At 40.0% G+C, this 17,421-nt stretch overlaps 1 protein-coding gene across 1 annotated transcript in view; it reads right to left on the reverse strand.

Annotated features, from left to right (window-relative positions):
• CTNNA2 (catenin alpha 2) overlaps positions 1 to 17,421 on the reverse strand; it is a 478,603-nt gene that overhangs the window by 460,722 nt on the left and 460 nt on the right. The gene's annotated exons all lie outside the window — the stretch shown is intronic.

Raw genomic sequence — 17,421 nt, forward strand, 5'->3', positions numbered from 1 at the left:
CCAACCACCAGCACAGAAAGAAGGACAGATTTGATTATTCACTTCCCCTGTGATCAGCATGTTTAGTATTTTCTGAGTTGTAGAAGTCTTTGTACAACACAGGGCAGGGTTTGGCATTCCAGAGATGTCATCAGACCAACCCACAATTCTGCTAAAATCCTACACTTGTTCTAACCCATAAAAACCAAGGAACTTCATCAAACTTTCAGTTTTCAGTTCACTTTCAAACTTTTTAGGCATCCACATGTTTGTGTTTAGGTTTGGGAATCAAAGCTCCTGAAATAGTCAATGGAGGCAGTTCCAAAAATTCTTCAAAATATCTCAGGCAGATATTCCCACCCATATTAAAATTCCACTGAATTCAATTCATCCCAGTATTTGCTGATTTACAAATGTATAAGACAGCACTTCCCAACTTTAATTAAAACCTTCCTCACACATCTGTTAAAAGCAAAAATAAACTAAAAAAAACCCAAACAACCCCAAAGAGCAGCAATAATAAACTACATGCTCCACTTCCCAAAGCTGGATTTCATTCACAAATCTATCAGGTTTTATTCTCCACACAAGATGACTCATGTTCACTCCCTTCAATCTTCAAACATTTTGTTAATATATGCAGGAAACAAAGCTACAATCGTTTGCTTATGAAAAGGGAGGTTTTTCTATAAACCTAGAGCTTGCAAAGGTATAAGAATTTGCCTTGCACAGAAAAGAATACTTAGCATACAGTGAAATATTTAAGTTACAGACACATTCTTTCACTGAGATGTATCCATTATTTATACATAATAACCCAGAAATAATGAAATAACAGAGAAATAATGACAATAATGAGGAATTATTCTACATGAAAGACAAATAATCTTAGGTAAATTTGGCCCAAAGCTAGAGGGAATTATCAGCCAAATATTGGTAGGGATTGCCTGAGATTACCATTTTCTTTACCTAAGAAATGAACAGAAAGGCACAAAGGCCCAAAAGCTCACTTTCAGTCTGAATTTTATGATGATGCACTACTCTTGGTCAAAATGTAATGGAGAAGGCGAGAACGCTGAAAACAGTAAAAACCAGAATTTACTCTCACTCTTTCATCTGCCTGTTTTTATGGTATTTGACAGGAAGCCACCCTAGCAGCCCCTAAAGAGTAAGAACATCACAAATCTTAGTTTTATTGCCCTTTTCATAAAAAAGTTCTTCAAAAGCTCATGTTTCATCAATCTTCTAACTCCAGATTTTTTGACTTTGATGGTAAGTTTTAAACAGACAGGTATTTTCAACTTCTTTTCTTGTTGTGCTTTCCACTTGCACATCAGAACACCTAACCCTCTCTCACAGAATTCCTTCTACTCATTTTTATTTCTTAATGCAAGCCAGAAAAGTGCCTCCACTGCTTTTCCACTCCCCATTCTGTACATGGCAGAAATCTCTATTTCCTTTGTTTGATTTGAAATCAAAGAGAGTTGTAAGGAACTAGACAGCTCCTCACAATAGCAGAGGAAACATACAGAGAGCTCTGTTCTTCTCAAACACAAGACCTATCATTTCACCTCATCTAGAGAAGAAATAAACCCTACAATTCCTTTAAATCAGGCCATAGGCTACAGCCTATATGATCAATCATAGCCATTACTCAAATCCAAACAGTCCCAACATCCACAGGCCTTTCCTGTTAATAAAAGCAGCAAGACAGTTTTTCAAACAAATACTGTGTAACAGTAGCAGAAAACAGAGCAAATTAAAAATAACCAAGTAAAATGAACGAAACTTTTCTGTAGGTCCCACCATCCTCTGCTAACTGATGAGGTTGTGACTCTTCTTCCTCCCAGATCTTCAACAAACTAAACATTTACTTCCAGGGACAGGGTTAATAAAAACCTGATGACAAAGGGCTCTTTTTCTTTACCTCTGAATTTCCCCCAGTCTGAGACAGATGCCACACAAGTCTTGGTGAAAAGAGAGACCTGTTGTGCTTTGGGGAAAACTCACTTTTTTCCCTTAAAACCAGCTCAAACCATGTAATCATTTAAAGAAAAAAATAAATTACCGAGGTGTTTCTGGTTTGTCACCTCCTGGATTTAAATGGAAGTAGAAATATGGGCTCTTTGATCATTCCAGAATGTTTATGAAGCTGCACAGAAATAATTCACAGTGCTGGCCTGTGACAGCAAAGCTGTTGGCAAAGCAGCACGAAGGGAGACAGTGATTTAATTTCCAACACCTCAGCGAGCCCTGGGTGGGTGCTGGTACTACAAAAGAGGAGGAGAATCATCCTTGCAGGAGAGGCTCCTCCAAGCTCCCCCCAAACCAGGGCAGATCTGGGCTGCAAAACCCAGGAGTCAGGGCTAAAATGTGACATTCTCTCTAGAGGACAGGGAGCTGTTGCTTAGAAACTGTTTACAGACAAATCCTGCTGGTGTTCCTAAAAAAAAAAATAAAATAAGGTCATTCTTGGCTGTAGGTAGGAGAGATCTTTATTGATATGAATCCCTCCACGTCTCTCTTTGCTGTCAATAATTAACAATGCTTTAGGAAGGTTGCTTGGATGCTCTTTTAACCAACAACTGCACATTCCCAGTGACAGAATTTCCCATTTGGAAACAATCTGGTGGGAAAATTGGCATCACAGTTCCCTCAGGAGGCTGAGCCCAGGCTCCAGGCATAGACTGGAGCATCTTAGGAAGGGACTGGCACCAAAAGTGAGATCAAAAGAGGGTGGGAGCAAAGTGCAATTAATCTTCTTAGTTGTTGGTAGGAAAAAAAAAAAAAAAAAAGAAAAAATGAAGGAAAAAACATGACAATATCACCAGGCCAAAGAAAAAAAATGGTTCTACTTCTTAAGCACCTGATGAAACCAAATCTGCTAAAAGTGAAAGGGGAAAGGCCACAACACCTCTTTGAAGCCATGAGAGAACAAAGTTTGCCTTGAAGAACAAAAGGTGAGGCTGGAATTGGATTCACTTCATTAAGGGAAGTACTAAAAGGAGTTCCTAAGTATCTAAAACAAAGTTGCAAGCAAGCACTCATGGCTCACAGAGAAAACAAATTCGTTCAGAGCAGATGGGAAAGAAAAATTATATCAATCCAGAGCCAGTTTTCTCCTCCGCATAAATAATCCACGCTTGAACAATTTTTCCTCATATAAATAACTACATTTATAAGAAGCCTCAAGTAAGAAGGCTCTTATATCATTATTCACTTAAAAACCACTCCAAAAATTCAGACAAATCACTGCTTTCTAAGTAAAAGAAAATAAAATGCACAGCTTGTGGTAATAAACAGCTCATTGTCATCATCCCAGAGAAAGGCATTTTTTTCTCTTCACTTAAAAACAAACGTAGCACAGGCTTGTTTTCTTATATTGAACAAATCACGTGAAATGAATACAAATATCAAAACACAGAACCTAATGTGGAGAAGGGACAAATGTCACAGGGATAGCCTCAAAAAACAAAGTTGGCAGTGTCACCATCATATTTTCTGAAAAATCCTCTTTGCCCAGATTTTTCTCCTGGGAAGCTGAGAAGCCTCAAAGAAGAATGAAAACAATATTATCTCATTTTTCTCTCCTGTTTTGCTGCTTTGGAATGTGGTTGGAGATTGTTTGTCCAGCAGGTGCATAATTCAGTGATTTAATGTGAATTGTTTTTACTTAATGACCAATCCCCATCAGCTGTGTCAGACTCTGGAGAGGGTCATGAGCTTTCATTATCATTCTTTGTAACCTTCTGTCTGCATCCTCTCTCTATTCTTTAGTACAGTTTTATAATATAATATAATGTAATATAATGCAATAAATTATAATGCAATATAATATAATATAATATAATATAATATAATATAATATAATATAATATAATATAATATAATATAATATAATATAATGCAATATAATGCAATATAATGCAATATAATGCAATATAATGCAATATAATGCAATATAATATAATGCAATATAATATAATATAATATAATATAATATAATATAATATAATATAATATAATATAATATAATATCCTTCTAAGAACATGGGGTCAGATACATCAATTCCTCCTCCATCCTGGTGACCCAGCAAATACCACATTGGTAGAACTCGTGTAGAGCTTGTGTAGAACAAGCACCTCTGGGGTGAAACTTCAGGGACACATCTCAAATTCATCAACAAAGCCCACATTCTGTGTAGTGCCAGCAGAAGGTCACCACACAATCCTTAGTGCCAGAAAAACAGGGATCAGGAGGGCCTGTGTAATTTAATCAAAGTTCCTTCGTTCTAAGGACAGCTGCCAGCCTGTGTTGTGACACCCCGAGTGACAAAGACTCTTAGGATGACTTTACCGGTGCAGTTAACATGGAAGACACAAGTTTGGGGTTTCAAGGGTTATCACAACCTTAAATGGGTTCAAAGTCTGGGAAAATTGTTTGACTCCTTCATTCAATGCATGGCTTCCCACCCAGAGAAGGGGATAAGATCCCACTCCCCCATGCTAGAAACACAGACAAAACCAGCCAGGAATAAAGGAAGCTTAACAACCACATCCATTATTATTTGCAAATTCATCCAGAAATACACTTTGGATTAAAGCAATGCTAATTATTTAAAAAATTAAAGATAACATGGCCCATTTCCCAAAGGCTCCCAAAGCCACACGGGGGACCTGTGAAGCGTGGAGGAGAGGCCAACCTGATTTTTATTCCTGTGTTGTTGAGCTTATCTACATGGGAAACAGAATTATGCTCTATTTAGCCCTCTGTCAGGTTGTTCAGGTTTTAAAATAACTGTTAATGAAATCACAAGCCTTCAACACAAACAGCAGCAACAAAAATAGCACCAGGACAGAAAACATTGGACTGCAGCAACTCTGAGCCAGAGTGGAGCAAAAAAGCATCTCCCAACACTGAGCTGGCTTGAAATAAAACACAAGGAATAATAGATTGCATTTTACTGAGGCCTCACTACAATGATTCACATTTTGTAACAACCTTCACAGAAATGCAGCTCTAAAAAATTAAGTTTTTCCTTTGGCTTTAGAACCTAACTTAGCAAAAACTAATTCAGCATGGGAAGTGCTCATTACTTTGACACATAAGATATCTGGGAATCACCTGAAGCACAATAATTTAGCATAATAAAAAACAGCATTTCATATTTTTCAGCTTTTTCACAATATTGTGCAGAACTCAATTGTAACCCATTCAAATGGTTTTAGCTTTAAAAATATTACTGACAAGTAATTTGCTCTCCATTATTTAGAAATATATAAACATCCACTTTTTTGGTCTGAATTTTAGGAATGACTCTCAACAAAATTATTTAAAATAATAAAATCATTTCTTAAAATATTTCATAAAATATTTCTTAAAATAATAAAATAATAGGATGACACAGTGGTTTGGGTTGGAAGGAGCTTTTAATGATCATTTAGTTTCAAACCTCCTGCCATGGGCAGGGACACCTTTCAGTAAAAGTGAGTTTTTGCTTGGCATTTTCACTAGAGGACCTTAATAAATAAGATTAAAAACCCAAGAGCTTCTTTAATGGTGATTAAAGATGTGCAAGGACTGTAAGGGGTGGTATGGTATCACTGCTGGGACAGAAGAAATCCAAGTGATTACACACCTCCACCAAATCCATTTTATTTAGGGGGATCCAAAAATGGAAACGCAACAGTTCCTCCTCAGACACCAGAACTTCCTTGGAGGAACAAATAATGAATCCTTTCTAACATGCTGACTGTGACCACTGCCCTTGACAGACCTTGCACCTCCTTGTGATGTTTGCCACAGAACTCTGTGTTTAGCAACATGCCCAGAGTTCATTCAGATTCATCACACAGAACATAAACACATGTCTGTAATAACCAGAATTTAAGACAATTGAAATTTTATTTTCACTTTGCCAAAATGCTGGCTCTCTCATGGAATTTCACCATTATTTCATGTACCCTGTCACACTAAAGACTGACCCTGAGTTGTAGTTCCTCCCAGGGCATCTTTCCATCCATGTGAGCACCTTTGGGGAGAAATACAGTGAAATTTATTAAATACTCAGTGCTTTGGTATGGCTGGGGCTGCTTCTGGCACTGAGTTATTACCCAGAATGTTGTACAGAATCAGAGCTGCACGAGCCCTGTGCCCTAAGTGAAGAGCAAAGCTGAACACTGCCAGGTCTCTCTGTCATATTTAGGGAATTAAATCCACCTGTAATGTTTTCTTCTACTGGCCCAACATGACAACAGAAGCTTTTCACTTCAGAGGAAAAGCAGGCTTTGGCTTCAACAACAACACAAAAATAACCCATTAAAATGAAAGGTTGAGCAGTATGTATTGTGTATTTGCAGCAGCTCAGAAATCAGATGCAAAGAGCTGATGTTCCAGATACTTATTGCTAATTTTTTTTTAATGTTAAAATGGAAAAAAAACAAACCTCCTGCTCACATAAATAATTTGCTTTCTAAAGCATGTAACAGACACAATCAGTGCTCACAACTGCTCTACAAGGTAATACAGAAAAACATTTGAACTTCCAGAGATAGAAGCAATTTATACATCACTGTAATAGCACACAGGACTGGCTCCAGCTCCACTTAAAACACACAGAAACAATCCACAGCCAAAGGCAGAACCAGCTCCAGAAGTGTTGGGAAAGAGCTTTGCAACACTGATGAAAATTCTGTAATTAATTTCAGAGGATCAAGGATTTAATCTTGCATAATCTGAACACCCAAACTAGTCCCTTAAACAAGACAGCCAGAAACCATCTGCTGGAAGAGGCTCCTGGTAAAATAAATCTTTCTACTCAGTCCTTGTTAAGTGTTCCTCATGTTTTGCACATTTCTTGACACTGGAGGAATGGATTTCCGATTCAAAGCACTGAATTTACTGCAAAAGGAGGATTAAGTGAAGACCAGAGTTTAGATTCAATGTGGGTGCTTTAGTTTTATTTTAATACATAAAGGAGCTTTACCTGCTCAGACACAGGACTTTTTCTTTTTTTATATTTACATATTTTCCTCTTAATAAAAGGACCTCTAAGTTACTGGCAGCTGTTAAAAGTCCTGCTGTGATGTACCTGTCCCACAGCAGCTGTGCTTTGCTGTGTTTCCCATACCTGAGCATTGCAGCTGACTTCCATTCCAATTTCCAGTTAAAGCAAGGTGGAAATTATTAAAACTACGTTTTTTTTTAAAGAATGATTTCAAAATTCTTCCCTCATTTACACGATCTTGCTTTCACCTCAATGAAAAACAATTTATTAATGAAAAACAGCAATGAAAGAGAAATATCCAAACCAGCCCAGCCAAGGGGTGAGTGTAGAGGGTCACTCATAGCTTTTGGAGGCACAATCAGACTGTGCAAGTCTCAGCAGTAATTTCAAGCACACCTGAAGGGTTTAAATTCCAATGTCTTGTTTTATAGAATCACAGAATATCCTGAGCTGGGTATCATTCTTCAGTGTGTCCACACATCCAGGATCTGCCCTTGAAACACTTCCTATGGATTCCTGGGCAATGGGGTTTTCAGTCCTTCCTTAAAGGTTCCTTTTGTGTAATCAAACATTCATTTCCCTCATCCACCCATGTCCTAACCATTCCACAGCCCATCTCACTCTGGTTCAAGAAATATTTCATTCCTGTGGATTATCTGCCAAGGGTTGACCAGGACAAGCTTTAGACATCACAAATCCTGCAGCACCCCGAGGGTGGCACAGAACTTTTTTGTGGATATTGTGGCAACAGAACAGACCTCACCCCACCTTTAATGTGTTTATGGCGCAGAGAGAGCAAAATAAAGAGACCCCCATTTTTACACCGTTATGGAAAACTGATATTAAAAATACCCATCTCTAGTGTTTCCTCTTCCTCCTGACTGATCTTTTTATGAAAAACCAGCCAAGAAGCTGTTCTTGGGCTATGTAATTTTTTCTTTCTTTTGGCTGACTGTCAACCACCTAGCAAAAATAAACTCATTAAGCTGACAAGAGACCTGAACACACTCATGTTGCCAGTGCATCTCAGCCTCACTCTTGTGAACCCAAAAGCAATAGAAAAATTAAAATAAAGTTAAGCTGACTCCACCCTTAGGATGCAACCAAATTTGTGAGGATCTGTCAGTCCAAAGTCAGTGTCTGGCAGCATCTGAGCTAAAGGGGATGTGCAGCTTCAGCACATGTCAAGCCAAAACAGTTCTGAAACTAGCAGCAAAAAAGGAGAGCATGGAGTGTGGAGCCTCCAAAAAAGCATCTCTGCCACAATTAGAGCTCTCAACCTAATTGTGTTTGCAAGCCTACTATTTTTGCACCCAATCCACACTGCTCTCCCTGTGTTCAATCTGTCCAGCTAGCTGGGATTTTTCCTCTGCTGCCACCACATTTGTAGTTTGCTGAGCAGATCCCCAGCTTAAGGCTCACACAGAGCCTTGTAATCACTGAGGTTTCCACTTAAAAGCAAAAGGGAAAAAAAAGTTACCATGGCTACTACAGTCACTCAGCTTTCTCAACTACTTCAAGACATTAATTCTGAAGGCTTTTTGGCTATGTTTGCACAAAATGTATGCTTCCATACTACTCTGTCATGTAAATTAGGTTGTGCTGCAGCGTTTGAGATCACCTGGGACCATCCAATACCTTTGGCTGGAGTTTCAAGAAGACTCCACAAGAAGCAAGGTGATAGTTTCACTGATCACATTAAGGAAATTATAATTAGATATATTAAATATAATTTAAAACAATAATGAAATGCTGTTTCTTACCCAGCCAACTGAAGGTAAATATCTGAACAGAGACATTCTCTAGTTCTTAGGCTGAAATTGTAAACAAAATTTGTAGTAGGTACAGAATAGGAACAAAGCAAACCATAAAGTATTTGCAGAAAATGCTTTGGAAATGCACTTAAGTTATTCAGAAGATAAGGAAAACATACAGAGAATGATACCATGTGTGTGAGATTTGATGCTGATTTTCATCCAAACCCTGAATGAGCAAAGACAATCCTGCCCAGGAGCTGTGTCCCCCCTGCTCCTTAGCACCTACAAAGCACCTGAGCACTTCTCCACACTCACCTGCATCACCTGGGCTCAGGCCTGAATGCAAGGATTGGGATTGGAGTGTGAAAGAAAAAAGCTCAACTTTGTTCAAGGATGCAAAAGCGTGTGAGAGCATCAAGGGATTCAGTTTGCTGCCTTAGCCACACACAGAATGCTCCCTGAGCCACACGAGGAGAATTAAATCACAGGATAGAAATAGCTCTCCTCTTTCCTTTCCTCACCTTCCTGTTCTTGCTGGGTGTCAGATGTGACCCAGAAGCAACACTTAGCAAGGCCAAGAGTCCAAAACACGCTGAATCAAATTCAGCTGGAATTTTAGGGGGAGCACCTTGGGGGCCACCCATGCAAGGCAAGGAACAGCCCAGCAAACTCTGCAGCCTCCCAGCAGCGCTCCTGCTGAGCAGGACATTTGTCAGAGCATTTTTATCCTGATTCTCTCCCTGCTACACCTCATCCTCCTTCATTCACAGCCTTCCTGAGGGTTTCTTGTTCTTAGAAGTATTTCTGGGAGCATCCAAGCACTGGGAATGGAGATGACGGAGATAATAGAGACGTTTAAAATTAGACTAAGCAGCTGTAATTCTGAATTTGCATTTCTGACTTGATTATAGTAAGCACTGAAGATGATCTGCACAAGAATTAGGAAGGAGTTCATGTGCTGCAATACAAATATATCAATCTCTTTCACTTTGACCCCATTAAGGGGGAAAAAAAAAAGATAACAAATGGCACTTTTATGGAAGTTGTTTCTTTGCTATTCTATAACTTCATTTGAAGGAGTCACCTGTGGATTTTAATTGCAGGAATTAAAGTAACCAGCTTTCCTATATTTTACAACATATTTTCATTATCTTTTACTATTCTCCTGATTACCATGGATTTTTCTCATTTCATATTTCAGTAGTTAGCCATTTTATACCTTTCCTTATAAATCTCTACAGTCTCTTATCTGAACAGTCAACATTTGTAACCATGGGATAACAATTTATGAAGCACTTTGATAAATTCTCTATCCAAACCAAGCACAGATGACACAATTTTACTTAAATATTGTCTCAATAAAAAAATGTTACAATCAATCTTTTCTATTCTTGTAAAAAATAAAATAACCATTTTCATAGTATGATTTTTTACACAGATGCAGAAGGAAAAAATAGTATTTGGGTTCTATATTCAGTTTCTCCACAAATATCATGAAGAATTAACCATGAGTAACTTATCACAGCTGGTAATTTTATATCTGGAAGAAAGCCTGATAACAACATTCAAGAAAGTTAGTATTTAATGACAGAGGACATCACACCTGTTTCCCGTTGATTCATGTTCATTCATTTACTTTAAAATATTAATTTACAGAACCCTCTGAATTAAAGTTACAGAACAGCCTTGAAGAAGAAATTTCACTATCCCAAGAAGCATACAACAAAATCTTTTTCTAGAAGTAGCAAAGGAGAAAAAAAAAACCCTAATTACATAAAAACAAGTGCCTCTCATTATCTGTTTGCAAATAATTCTTATGCCTCTTATTGCAAGAGTTTATTCATTTTTCTTAGTGTAGATCCTCTGCAAAGGACACAACTATTGCCACTGCCATGATGGCACTAGAACAGAACTAAAACCAGTGCTGACCAACATTTTAGTCCATTTTTAAGTGCTTTACTCCACAGTCTAACTTGAAAGTTCAGTCTCTAGGAAGAAGCCTTCTGGAGTTCCTTTTGATGTCTGAAAAGACATAGAGAACTGATAGAAGTGGTTTTGTCAGCTCTGCACAGGATGGACATAGCTTCTGTGTTTAAAACATAAGGAATATTTCCAATTGATCCTTCCCTTACAAGCACAACTGAGAGAACTGGGAGATTCAGCTGCTCCTGCTGTGCTGAATGGGCTTTAATGGAGAAATGCCACAAAGATGAAATATGTAAGAGTGAGTGGGTTTTGTTAGTAAATAACAGCATATCAAAAATTAAGCTTGATTAGTTGTAGAAAAGGGCAAAGGGAATAATCCCTTTAGAAGCTTTAAGTAACTTAAAAGCTTAAGCCCCATTTACAGAAGTCACCTGGGCAACTGGGAGCCTCCCCTGACCAAAACCACTTCCATTTCTTGTATTCAGAATTTAAGTTCCACTTACACTCAAATTGCCTTCCATTTGAATATTCTTGTCTGCATTAAGCATATTGTAACATATGCTTGTTGTTTTTTTTAACACAAAGCTTCAAAGAAAAGGACAAGTCCACAGGAGAAAGAAATGTCACATAATAATGACTGTAACACCAGTAAAAAACAGCAGAGTGGTGTATCTACAAAAATATCTTGGAAATACTCCGAACTCAGAAATTATTTGGTATAACTACAAAATCTACTGGTTTTCTTACCTTTCAAATGCAACCCCTGTGAGATGTTCTAAATGTTACAGGATTCTGGTTCACTTAACTGAGCAATTCTCATTACTTAAGAAGCCTGAAAACTTGGGCAGTCTCTGCTGCAACGTTGAAAATGTCTCCCCACTGTTCTCTGTAGCAGAATACTAATGCAGGGGGTGATGTGGCTGAAAAGCACAGCTAGACAAAAAATATTCCAAAGGAGGGGAAAAAAAAAAGAAAAAAAAAAAAAAAAAGGCCTGGCTATCAGAAAATGCTGATTCAGCAGAGTTACAGTACTTCAAGGAAAGGTGTGCTTTGTCCACACAACCAAAGAAAAACTAGAGAAAAGCTTTCCTCCTGCCCCTTCCAAAGTCAAAATGCTTTGTCTGATGACAGCACAAGACATCTGAATCTGAAACAATAAAATGTGTATGGGGGTGGGGGGAGAAGGGAGAGTCCTGCCAGGGGAAAGATTGTTCATTTTGCTGGCAATTTTAAAATTCACCTGTTTGTTTCATGCCAAAACAAAAAAATTATTCAAAACACAAGGAACACAAAAATCCTGCCTTCCAACCAACTGTACTGGTAACTGATGGTCACAGCAGTTTATTTCCCCAGAGCAGCTGATCTTTTGTTGTATAAATATGACTTCAACCTATCCTAGTGTTTGGAAACATTCAGGAAAGCCTTTCTGTAAGCAACCAGGGCTTGGAACCAGATATCACTGCTCACTCCATGTGTGATGCTGAGGAAACCATGGGAAAACTGAGATGTAGAGCTCTTATACAGAAACCTGATACAAAATTCATTTACAGCCACAGAGTGCTGAGCCTGCCCAACCAAAGACTTGATACAACAGTGTTATCACTCTGGGATATATTTAGATGCACCATGGATTCCTCTAAGACAGTAAGAAGCCACAATGGATTAACTTAAAATCAGAATAGAATCATGGAATGGTTTGGAATCATTAAAGACCATTTTGTTCCACCCCCTGCCATGGGCAGGGACACCTTCCACTATCCCAGGTTGCTCCAAGCCCTGTCCAACCTGGCCTTGAGACACTTCCAGGGATCCAAGGACAGCCACAGCTTCTCTGGGCACCCTGTGCCAGGGCCTCATCATCCTCACAGGGATGAATTTCTCTGTATTTCTAACCTAAATTTCCCCTCTTTCAATTTAAACCCATCACTCCTTGTCCTGTCACTGAAGTTCCTGGTGAAGGATCCCACTTTGGATTTCCTGCAGCCCCTTCAGATACTGGGAGGTGCTGTGAGGTCCCCACACAACCTTCTCCTCTCCAGAGTGAACAACCTCAACTTTCCCAACCTGTCTCCATGGGGAAGATGCTCTGCTCCTCTTAGCAACTTCTTGGCTCTCCTCTGGACCTGCTCCTGCAATTCCATGTCCTTCTTGGGGCAACCAGAACTTACAGCGGTGTTACCAGTGGTTAACAGAACTTACAGTGGCTGAGATACCAACCACTTCTTTATATAAAAAAACAAACTGGTTTCTGGTCTTTGTTGTCACTTCAACCTTTTCTACAGTAGTCTTTAAAAACCCTGTCTATTTTTAATTTCCAGCACTGCCCAGGGCAGGCTGGACTCAGCAGCACTTTGCTCCCAGCCAGGTTCAGGTGTTGTGGATCCAGCTGGAGGATCTCACCCATCACTACTGGAGCTCCAGAGAGGAAGGAGAGCCTCAGCTGCCCCTGCTCCCTTGGAAAGCTGTGCCTCAGCAAAGTTTTCACAGCACTTAATCCCAACAAATGCAACAAATGTAGTGTTTATACAAAATCAACAAGTTCATCCTAGTCAGGAGTAGCTCTCACTCTCCTGTGAAATACAACTTTCTTTTTGTAACTTTCATCTTCCCATTCTGGTCTTTTTCCCGTCTCCTTCTTGTATCTCACCTAAAGCAGCTCTAAGGGAGCAATTCCTACAGACCTGAGCCACAAAACCTCCCAGCAAGTTATGTCCTAAGCATGCCACTCTAAGGACTAACAGGTATGGGCTGCTACTCTTCATTCCTGCACATTGCCCTTCTCATTTCCAACTGCATATCGTATTCTTTACTTACTCCTGCTTCCCTGTGAGTGAGGCACAGAGAAGCTGTGGCTGCCCCTGGATCCCTGGAGGTGTCCAAAGCCAGGTTGGACATTGGTTCTTGGAGCAGCCTGGGATAATGAAGGCCCCTGCCCATGGCAAGGGAGTGGGACTGGATGAGCTTTAAGGTCTCTTTTAACCCAAACCATTCTGTGATTTTTTTTTTTTTTATTTCTGCATAGCTGCCCTTCATCTTCCCATGACCATTTGATATTATATCTAAATTCAAAGTATTCCTTTGCTTTATACACCTATGAACAAACTGTGGAGCAAGTGAATAAAGAGTTCAGCTTTCTTTAGCCAATCCTTAGCTGTATTAAAAGCAAAGCCTACTCACCTAAAATGTAACAAAAAATCTCTGTCGTTCTAGACAGAAAAAAAAAAAAAAATAATCTCATGCTGGTGTGTTCAGACAGCATGTAATACCTGCAAGGCATTGTCATAACTACTACAATTTGACCACAAAACAGATTTCAATAAATACTGTGGTTCTAATTCATATGTAACAAGAAGAAAAGTGTTAAGAGATAAAAAAATCATACTTTTTGAAACAGTAGGTGTAAAAAACTAATAGGTGAGGATGAAGACATTTCTTGGCAGCAGGAAAAAAAAAGCAGGGGGGAACTGCAGGAACAAAAGAAAGAAATCTCAGCTGTCACACAGGTGTGGTGCTAAACAGGGACTCTGAGCTACACCAATAGTGCAAAAGGGCAGATGCATTCAAAAAGCAATTCTGCATGTGCAAAGAAGCTGATGATTCCCTGGTACCTCATGAGAATATTAATTACTTTTCCATCTCATCGTAAGTACCATGTGAAAAGAGTGTTACTTTGCAGTAAATATTTTTGGTCAGCAGGACCAAAGATCACCATGGAGAAGCACTCCCAGAAGAGTCCAAGGAGTTCTTTGTCCTACCAGCACAGATTTTTAGGAATTCTGAAAATCCTGGGGTAATTCCAGCAGTCTGAATGAACACTTAGGTTACAAATATGCTGTGGTTGTAACCATAGGAAGGTTAGAACAATGGCAGTTCTGAACAAAACAATAATTAAAGAGAAGTTATGGGGGATTCAACTGATACCTCAGAGCTCTCTCTAACAAATAATAGGAAGTAAAATAATGAAAGCTGACTTACTAAAAAGATTGTGATTTAATTCCTTGATATGACTGAGACTTCCAATTGGCAGAAATATCTGTCTGCCTGTATAAACTTCTCTGGCATTAGTGCAGTGTTCTGTGAGAGCCTGACAACCAAACAGAACCAATTAAACTGGTGAAGAACTGGTTAAGTGACATCTCAAAAAGAAAAAAGAGCAGCTTTTGAGAAGAACTCATCACAACATAACTCACATTATCATGGAACTCCCCAAAGGGGAGCCACTACCACAAAACACCTTTTCAACTATTTGTAAGTCTACACCATAAATCATGACATAATTTGCACAAGTATAAATTGATAGAGTGCTACCTAACTGAGATAAATCAGTTCCAAAAAGCCATCAGGAGTGTTGGGTATAATCAATCAATGCTAGAAACAAAATGTTGTTTTAAAAAGCCAAGAACAAAGTTGTAAAGCTGTAGTCAGGAAAGCGCGTGCCAGTCTAGGGAATGATGAACTCTTGTGGAAAGAAACAGTCCTGCAAAGGGTTTGCCACAGTGAGAGTACCCAGAGAAAAGGAGATCAAAATGCAAGGCTGCAAAGGAAGGTTTAATATGTAAATGTGATGCAGAAGCAGGAGAGTAACACCAGAGAGGTAATATTTAAACACACAAAACACTCCTGAGACAAAGCTCTGGTGTGCTGCATCCAGCTCACGTTTTCGTAAAAATGCTGAAAAAGTGGATTTGGAAAAAACAATCCCCAGAAACTGAGTTGTGAGGAAAATGCATGCAGTGACAAATTTAAAGAACTTCAGCTCACTTGGTTTTTCAAGTAGAAAAGAGAGGGAATACTGGGTTACAGCAGATAAATACTTCCATGGTAAGAAAATACTTTGAGCTCTTTAGCACAGTGGAGAAAGGCACATCATTAACCAGTGACTGGAAGCTGAAGCCAAATAACTTAATAAACAGCAGATTCTCTACCTCTCACTGTCTTCCGATCAAAATTCCAATTTTTCTGGAAAACATGTTTCAGCCAAATGCACGTTATTGCATTCAAGAGTAACTGGGTGAAATCCAACTGACTCCAACAGTCAGGGGTCAGAGCAGGAGATCTAATTGCTTCCTTTGGCTTCCAAGCCTCAGTCTACAAATACTCCTGGTTTTCACTGCTTCAAAGGCATTTCAGTACTACCATGCATGCTCAACATTAATATTAAAAGAGCTCTCAGCAAATCTGCATGAATTACAGTTGTATTTCCATGTAAGGGCTCGAGTGACACTGGAGCTTTCCTGTTGAGGCTTCTGTCACCAGCAGAGCCCATTAATGGAATTACAGCTCCCTTGTACCCAGCTGAGGTGCTATTTCTGTAAACAAGCATTTACACAATTGAGTGCAGAACTTCACCCTTCATGTCAGTACTTTTTCTCCTCTAGAAAGAATCCCGTTTGACCTGGAGTATGAAAAGGCTGATACAATGCATTGTATCAATCACAGGCACTACAGGTAAGAAAGGAAAACCAGCAGCATTGTAATAGCCACAAAGCCAGGAAAATCTGGTGTTCACATCAGTAGCATCCTTTGAGCCTGCCCCTGTTTATGCTCCTCATGCACCTGGCACTCCAAAACACACACAGCACTCCCAGCAGTCTTGACAAATCCAACATTTTCCAGGAATACATGCCAAGGTAATGTACAACATACACGTTAAATGTCCAGGCTCACAGAGTTGTGCTGTAGCATCAGCTGCTGTGGTATTTGTCAATTTCTAAAACAACAAGGGAGCTGAAACGTTTCTATCCTGCTGAAGAATGAACTAACTTCAAATTCAGCAAGCAGAAGTTTCAAAAGGCTGGAATTGTCCGAAGCACGCCTGCAACCAAATCAATGCTCCACAGGAGAGAGACACAACCACCAAAGTGACAGAGAAAAAAGAACCTTAGAAGAACCCAGGCATAACACACAGCCAGCGAGACACCAGGGAGGGCACTCACCCCTCCAAACCTCCAGAGGAGGGAGTGCCTGTTAAAACCCACTGTAAATATGTATAAAAGTTTCTTTCCCGAAGCCCTGGCCCTCGGATATCCCGCCGAGCATCCCCAACGCCACCTCCCAGGTGGGCACGGCAGCCAGGCAAGCCTGGCACTCCCCATCACCACCACCATGGCCGAGGAAAAAACTTCTCCCACCCCAAGGAGCCCCGCAAGGAGACACTTGGGCTGCCGTCGCTTTCCAGCCAGCATCCCCACGGCTCCTCGCAAAGACAAAGCCACGCTTTAAACTTTCGCTCCTCGCCAGCGGAGCGGATCTTCTGCTGGGAGCTGGCACCTCTCGGGATGTGCAGCGGGGGCTTGGGAAGGTCTCAGAGCCCGGGAGAGGCCTGGAGGGAAGGGATGGGGATGGAGATGGAGGAGGTGCCCGCAGCCCGCTCCCCGCGACCCTTCCCCGCACACAATCGGAGCAGCGGCGACCGCAGAGCGCAGGGACGCACAGGGCGATGGATAAAAGGGAGGAAGCAGCGTCTAACGCCCGAAGAAAGGAGAATAATTTCAAACAATACCCACAAAAAAAAAAAAAAAAAGACTTAAGATAATACGGAGCCAGGTTTCACCTCGAAGTGATGGCGGGTAAATAGATGAATAAGTGGAACAACACACCTCTGACCCTCTCTTTTCTTCCCTAAATATAATCCCCCTCTTCCCATAATACACGCACCACCAAATGACCATTAATTCAAATCTATTCTTTACAGGAGGGGGGGGATTATCTCTGTGACCGACTCTGTCTCTTTCCCTCTCCCGGTCTTTCAC

The sequence above is a fragment of the Molothrus aeneus genome, chromosome 4 (genome assembly GCF_037042795.1).
Source record: "Molothrus aeneus isolate 106 chromosome 4, BPBGC_Maene_1.0, whole genome shotgun sequence".
NCBI lineage: Eukaryota > Metazoa > Chordata > Aves > Passeriformes > Icteridae > Molothrus > Molothrus aeneus.